The sequence below is a fragment of the Coenobita brevimanus genome, chromosome 13 (genome assembly GCF_032717465.1).
Source record: "Coenobita brevimanus isolate Jiangsu-jjx chromosome 13, ASM3271746v2, whole genome shotgun sequence".
Taxonomy (NCBI): domain Eukaryota; kingdom Metazoa; phylum Arthropoda; class Malacostraca; order Decapoda; family Coenobitidae; genus Coenobita; species Coenobita brevimanus.
Window position 1 is genome coordinate 5,974,285 of NC_136966.1, and position 7,710 is coordinate 5,981,994.

Sequence of the window (7,710 nt, forward strand, 5' to 3'; positions counted from 1 at the left end):
CAGCCATACCACGTTGAGTACATCGCTTCCCGTCCGATCAGTGAAGTTAAACAACGTTGGGTCTGGTTAATACTTGGATGGGTGACCGCCTGGGAACACCAGATGCTGTTGGCATAAAGTTCTCCCTACGTGTCAAGTGGGGTTGGTGGAGGATTAGTGCCCCTCCCTGTAAAACAATTAACTCTAAGCCCTTGGCCACCCTGCTTGGGATACATGGCGTCTGGCAATGAATGAATGAAAATGAATTCTCCAGTGCGCTGGGGTAGCCAGTTCAAGGCAAGAGTAATGGTAACAACGGGGGTGTTGTTAGGAAGTATCAATGGACCTTGAGAAGCCCAGGGTAATTCATATGCTTTACCCTGTTACTGCTATAATATATGGGATGGGCTGCTGTAGTAGTAGAAGTGGTAGCAGCAGCAGTAGTAGTAATAGCAAGAGTAGTAGTAGTATTGGTGGTGATGGTACTGGTGGTGGCAGTAGTAGTAGTAGTAACAGTAGTAGTAGTTGTAGTATTGATTGTAGTGGTACTGGTGGTAGTGGTAGTAGCAGTAGTAGTCTTTGTTCATGTTGTTGTGGTGGTGGTGGTGGTGATGGTGGAGGTCCCAGGATATTATGAACGTGAAAACCTGTGGATTACAGGCTGAACCTGCCCCTCTCTTGCAGTCCACCCTCCTCCGATCAGAAGAGAGGGTAGGAAATGAAGGACGATTGAACAACTAGACAGTGCAACAACTTGGCTATATTGATGTCACCACGTGAAGGCACCCCTCTCCACCACCTATGTGACGGTTAAGATCCACATATATGACAAACCTCTTGAAACGGGTGACGGTGTTTATCGTTGTTTCTTAATTCATCCTAACAATTTGCAAAGTTCCCTAGTAGAAAAGGCCATATCTCACCCCTCCTGTTCGATAAGTCTCTCTTAAGTTGAGTTAAATTGTCTGAAGGCAGTAAATTGAATAATACGTTTTCGGAGTGAAAAGGTAAAAAAATTTAGGTACCTGTTATTACAGCCTTAAAAAATGCTTAGTCAAATTCAAGACATTATAAGTCAAACATGATTTTACGACAGTAAATCAGATATTCATTACTTTGGTCACATGTACTGCACATTTGTGGACATAATGTTTCACTCCATAACGATACAGAACAAGAGACTGAGCAATGACTTTCAGAACCCAGTGATGCGATCTTCGGAGCCCAACAAACTTTTCAGAATATAATATTAATTATCTAGTAAGAGGTTCATAACTTCTCGACTAAAAAATGGAGTGTTGTTATCGTCCATAACTTTGCATTTTCACTTACGACCAAATAATTATGGAATTAAAAGTTTGGCAGGCCCATCTTCCTCACCAGAACATGTCGCACACGGCACACTGATATCCTCTTGTATGAGGAAAGGAGGCACAGGTCACATAACCTTTCCACAGATCTCAAGCCCCATAGTGATTACCTGCATAATTACAATTGTACAGCCAACAGGCATATGCCTGTTAAAGTAACAATTACCTTGTAAGTACCTTTATACAAACTGAAACAGTAAGTAATATACAAAAGCGTAACATGCCAAATACATCAACAAGGAGAAAGTACTACAGGCACAGATATACAGACACATTACAAACATGTACATACCAGACCTTATTAACATGCATATGCACTTCAGATATATACGCACATAATTACATGCTGACATACTGTTTATGTTACTCTCTTATTTTCTGTCCCAAGTCCTATGTTTATGCACATCACGCTGTCCACATATACACGCATGCATGCAGTTACTGTATTCTCTCTCTCTCTCTCTCTCTCTCTCACACACACACACACACACACACACACACACACACACACACACACACACACACACACACACACACACACACACACACACACACATGTGTCATTTTTCCACACCTCGTTCACCTGCCATCTCTCATTCCACCCTTCAATTTGAAATATGTCATCAATGTCAGGGTGTCTGTCGTTCCACACGCACACACACACACACACACACACACACACACACACACACACACACACACACACACACACACACACACACACACACACACACATGTGTCATTTTTCCACACCTCGTTCACCTGCCATCTCTCATTCCACCCTTCAATTTGAAATAACTCATCAGTGTGTATGGTAGCAATGTCAGGCAATGTCAGGGTGTTTGTCGTTCCACACACACACACACACACACACACACACACACACACACACACACACACACACACCATAGCAACCGGCATGTATTCCGTCTCTACTGCACTTCTTTGTTTGAGTTTTTCCGTTATTGACTTTCCGTTACATCATCAAATTAAGCCCAGATACCCGTCCTACATGTCATTTTATACTCTTCTCGAAGCCTACTTGTAGAAAGAAGTGGAAAGGCGTACCAAGGTGGTGGTAGTAGTAGTTGTAGCCACTGGTTCATCTGACTGGAAACCTAGTGGACTGAAGACTTAAATTACCCTTGTACTGTACAGCAGTCAATTATCCCCTATACAGGGGATACGGAGATAACTAATATGATATATATATATATATATATATATATATATATATATATATATATATATATATATATATATATATATATATATATGTGTGTGTGTGTGTGTGTGTGTGTGTGTGTGTGTGTGTGTGTGTAAACAAAGGTGATGTTGATGATGGGGATGATGATGGCGATACTGACGCAAACATTAGTGATGATAGGGACAGTGATGGTGATGGTGATAGTATCCGTGATGGTGTTGACAATGATGATAGTGATTGGGACGGTGAATTATGCTGTTGTATGATGATGAATAATGATGACGATAGTAGTGCCAATTGTGAAAGCAATGGTAATGATGTGTGACAGTGATGATGATGGCGACATTGGTGATGGTGACGATGGTGATAATGATCGTGAAGGTGAGAGTAATGACGAGAGTGACAATGGCAATAGTGAGGTGGAAAGCGAAGGGGCATACATAAAATGCAGCGCAAATATCACCATGCTTTACGTTACTGGTCTAGTAAGCTATAATTACCAGCAATAACCATTGCAATCACCACTGCAATAACCATGAGGGATAACAGTGCAAAATACACCACGCCAATACCAACATTATAAATTATTCTGCATCTGCGACACCATTGCCTGTGTGATGGTAAAGTTGTTTGCAGTTTAGTTTGGGGCTGCCGGGATAGTTAAATGCACTGTCTGTCTGCCTGACTGTCTATGTTCGTTTCTAATTCTAACAGCAAAAAGACTTGCTATAAAGGCTGGGAATGTATGGATAGTATGATGCACGTGCTGTTCATCTGTATATATCTGGCCATCTCAGTGTCTTGCTGTTTCACTGTTTGTCTATCTGTCGACCTGTCTTTCTCTTTGTCTGTCAGTCATTATAGTCTGGCAGTAAAGTTACCTGCAATTAGGTTGAGGCTATTGGAAAATTATGTTGCACAGTCTATATATGAGTCTGTTGTCCTGTCTGTCGGTCTCTTAACCTCTACCAGTTTCGTTGGAGGAAGCCTTTTTTTGTTTTTTAATGTAAGGAAGAAGGAACCACAGGCATGGAGTCCACAAGATTGTTCCTTCTAAGAAAAAATAAAAACATGGCAACAGGGAGCCAAATTCAAGATCCGTTCATTCAGAGATGCCTAGACACACTGTGTTTGAAAGACTGGAGGTCATAGGCAGTAGGAAACACAGGCAGAGTAAGACAGTTCCAGAGTTGACCTGTTGCATACATGATGGACTAGGAATAGCGATTAATTCCTGCATTAGAGTGATGGACAAAAAAGAGATGTGAGTTTGCTGCTAGATGGGCGCTATGCGCCCTCCGTAATGGTGGAGGGATGCAAGCAGACAGTTCAGGGAGCTGTGACCATTGAAGTTGCAGTAAAAATGAGATAAAAATGCAACAGTGTGGCGAAGAGACAGAGACTGAAGGGAGCCAGTAAGAGAAGGAGAGCTAATGAGACGAAAAGCCTTTGATTCCACCTTGCTGAGAAGAGCTGTATGTAGGGAGCCTTCCCATACGTGAGAGTTGTTCTCTACACAGGGGCAAATTATACTCATGTATAAGTCAACTACTGTGCAGAGGTAAAGAAGGAACAAAATCGACTTAGCACACCTAATCTCTTGGAAGCAGAGTTTACAAGGGAAGTATTGTGATCTATCAAAGAAATATCCAGAGAGAATGAACCCTTAAGTATTTTCAAAGATGATGAAGGATTGAGTTGGATATTGTGCAAAATTATAGGCTATTCCTGCGGAAGATTTTGACGGGCTGGAGGATAAAAGAACTGAGTTTTTAATGTATTTAAAACAACAAGATTACTTTTTACCCCAGTCAGAGATATGAGCCAAGTCAGTCATTAGGTGTGCCACAGCCACATCCCTTGTTTTTTGAAGTAACTGTTGAGATGGACGCTGTGGGAAGCGGATGGAAAAGTGAAGGGTGGAGTCATCAGCGTATACTCTCCCATGTCGGTCTGTCTGTCAGCCTGTCTGTGGACGATATATCTAAAAAAGTTATTTTCGGATTTCATAAAATTTAGTGGATAGGTGGGCAGCGGATCAAGAAAGAATTGATTAGAATTTGAGATGGATCCGGATTCGGATACAAGAATAAATATTAAATTTCAATGGCGTCGGCGGAGGTATACGATCTCTGAGATTCAATAAAATGATAGATTAAGACCGTTAAATTAAATAATTGACTCTGTGAAACTGTAAACTTATTCGCCTGGTAGGAAAGAGGAATTCCTGCAGTAAATAATATATTTTATTGGCGTTGGTGAAGGTATGCGCTCTCTGATGCTTTCTAGTCCTTTTTTCTTGTATCACCCTAAGCCAGACAAAAAAGGTATTGGTAGGTTGGGGCTCCCTACCTGTCTCTTTATCTAATAGTACTTCTATCTGTCTGTATATATGTCTGTCGGTCTATCTATATCCGTCTGTCTATCGGTCTATCTAAATCTGACCATAAAATTACTTGCTGTCAAAGTTGGGGCTGCTGGGATAGTTTGCAGCACTTTCTGTCTGCATATTTGTCTGTCTGCCTATCTGTCTCCGCCCAACAAGTATATCCATCTGTCAAAATATCTATCTATATCTATCTGCTTATATTTTTATCCGTGTGTGTCTGTCTGTCTATCTATGTGTCTATCTACCTAATTACTTATCTACTTACCTATCTAATTATCCATCTGTCAGTCTATCTATTCATCTATCCATTTATCCACTTGTTTATTTATCAGTCCGTCAATGTAACTTTCTGTACACATCGCTATCAACGGCTAGGGAGAGAGTTTACGGGTAGGTGAGGAAGGGATGTCTGCTTGTCTATTTAACTACTTATATGTCTACTTAACTATAGATGCCGGCAGATAATGACCATCTAGATAGAGTACTCGTGACGAAGAGATCTCCATGTGACCTTATCCAGTTGCTCATTCTACCCCAATCCTACCCTTTGCAAATAATACTCCTTGATCTTAACATGTCTTAATTACAGTTCACCATTTCCACCCACTCCACCAGGACCGATGTACTCCCTAACCATATGCTTCAGTCTCATTCCCGGTCTGCCTCTTCTTCCCCCGTCACTGGTTAAGATGGAGATAGGAGTGCAGTGTGGAAATGGAAGATGATGTCAGAAAAAAAGTACATATGAATGAGGAAAGGAAGGGAAATTTAGAAAAGGAAGGGGGTGGAGAGGGTGGGTGTGGAGAGGGAACATTGATATTTGACACGAAGGATGGAAATGAAGTGAGCAGGAGCTGAAAATGAGAGAGAGAGAGAGAGAGAGAGAGAGAGAGAGAGAAGCAGGGGTGGAGGGGGAATGATCATTGATATTTGACATGCAATGATCTGAAAATCCAGCATTGTGACGGTACTGGAATCAATGGCAATGAAGTATGTATGTGGTGAGAGTAGGTGTGGGGAGAGAGAGAGAGAGAGAGAGAGAGAGAGAGAGAGAGAGAGAGAGAGATGGGGGAGGTTGCTATAATGGTCACACCTGGAATCTTCTAGTGGCAAAAAAAAAAAAAAAAAGACGATTTTACTCATAGGGGAGAAATTCAAGCTCCCAGTGCTGTCAGCTGGGCACGAATGTCATCCATTAACAGTTTCACTAAAAACAATACATTTAATATGCTAAGAAAAATTCTGGCGGGCACTGGAACATCGACTGACCTTTCCACTGCATACGGTACTTTAATTTTACCCAACACTAGGCGATATAATTTTCTGTTTATTTATTTATTCGTATTAGCTAACACGTTGTAAGAATGTTGCGCTTGATCCCATCGTTTCAATGACTGTCATCCTTGGTACCACCAGACGATTTCATTCAACTTGTGACATACCGCTAGTACTGAAAGGGTTCATGAATTCTAAAAAAAAAAAACACTTAAAAGAAAAAAACTACCCATCTATCTATAGCCAGACGCCATAATCCCGTAATGGGTGGCAACTTGTTTTTGAATTATTATTATTATTATTATTATTATTATTATTTTATTTATTTATTTATTTATGTATTTATTTATTATTATTATTATTTTTTTTTTACGGGGAGAGGCACTATCCCTCCGCCAACCCACTTGCTGACACGTAGGGAACATGTAAGGGTTATACCGGTATATATTGTTTCCATCCAGCTTTGTAAATGGTTTCCTGGTTTACAGGAAACGATTAGGCTTGTCACTCAATCTAAAGCCACCGAACTGGAAAGGAGGGTAATAAAAAGTGACAGGAGAGATGGAAGAAATAGGAAGAGAAGAGGGCAGCACAGAAAAAGAATAATAAATGTGAAGGACAAAGTAGGCAGCACCACATCAAGAGTGGAAGTTGGTCGCCATAGCCTACCACCTTATTACGAAATCACTAAGATAAAAAACAGTTTGTTGTCAGCACTGATTGTCCACAGACTACGTCATCGGGTTGAAGGCAGTAAAACAGGACCCCATCAGCTGAGCAGGCTTTACCTTTGAAGTATAGCCATGCAATCAATATATTTAGGGGTTCCACTCAACTTATCTAAGGGTTGCAGTCAACTTATCAAGGGGTATTATTAGCTTTATCTGCTCGTATTACCGCCTTCTCTTTCGAATTTCTTTGGACTCGTTTGTTGTTTACATCGTGTTGCTTAAATACAAGAGATAATTTCCCTCTCTCATCTGCTCTATACCCATTCCTCTCACTTCCTTCGATCGTTTCCCTTTCCACTCTTTTTCCATTAATTTTCTTTCCCTTTTCTTTCCCTTCCCATTCCTTACCATTCACTTCTTTTTCTTTACAGACCAAACTTTCGCTTCACTTCCCTTTCCCTCTTTTTCCTTTCCTTCCCTTCCTTTCCCTTTTCTTCCCTTTCTCTCTCTTCCCCTTTCCTTTCCACTCCCCTCTCTCTCTCTCTCTCTCTCTCTCTCTCTCTCTCTCTCATAATGAACATAAAGTGCGCCTGCTCCCAGCCATCATCTTAACTGGATTTCCGTGTAGGTGATAAGGTGGCGGTAAGAGTGTGTTACCTGCCCTTAATGAAGTGGCCACAGGTGTGTGTGTGTGGGGGGGGGGACAGCCAGACAGAGACAGTAAGATTTAACTAGAGCAAAATCAAGAACCAAGAACAGTGCCAGAGAAAAGAGAAAAATATAATTCGTAATTTCATATTCTGAATAAAAATCACCACC

At 41.1% G+C, this 7,710-nt stretch overlaps 1 non-coding gene across 1 annotated transcript in view; it reads left to right on the top strand.

Annotated features, from left to right (window-relative positions):
- LOC145417189 (5S ribosomal RNA) overlaps positions 1 to 114 on the top strand; it is a 119-nt gene extending 5 nt beyond the window's left edge. Inside the window, exon 1 of the ribosomal RNA XR_013900435.1 lies at positions 1 to 114. This exon is cut by the window's left edge and continues 5 nt beyond it. This is a non-coding gene — a ribosomal RNA (5S ribosomal RNA).
- Positions 115 to 7,710: the final 7,596 nt, after the last annotated feature.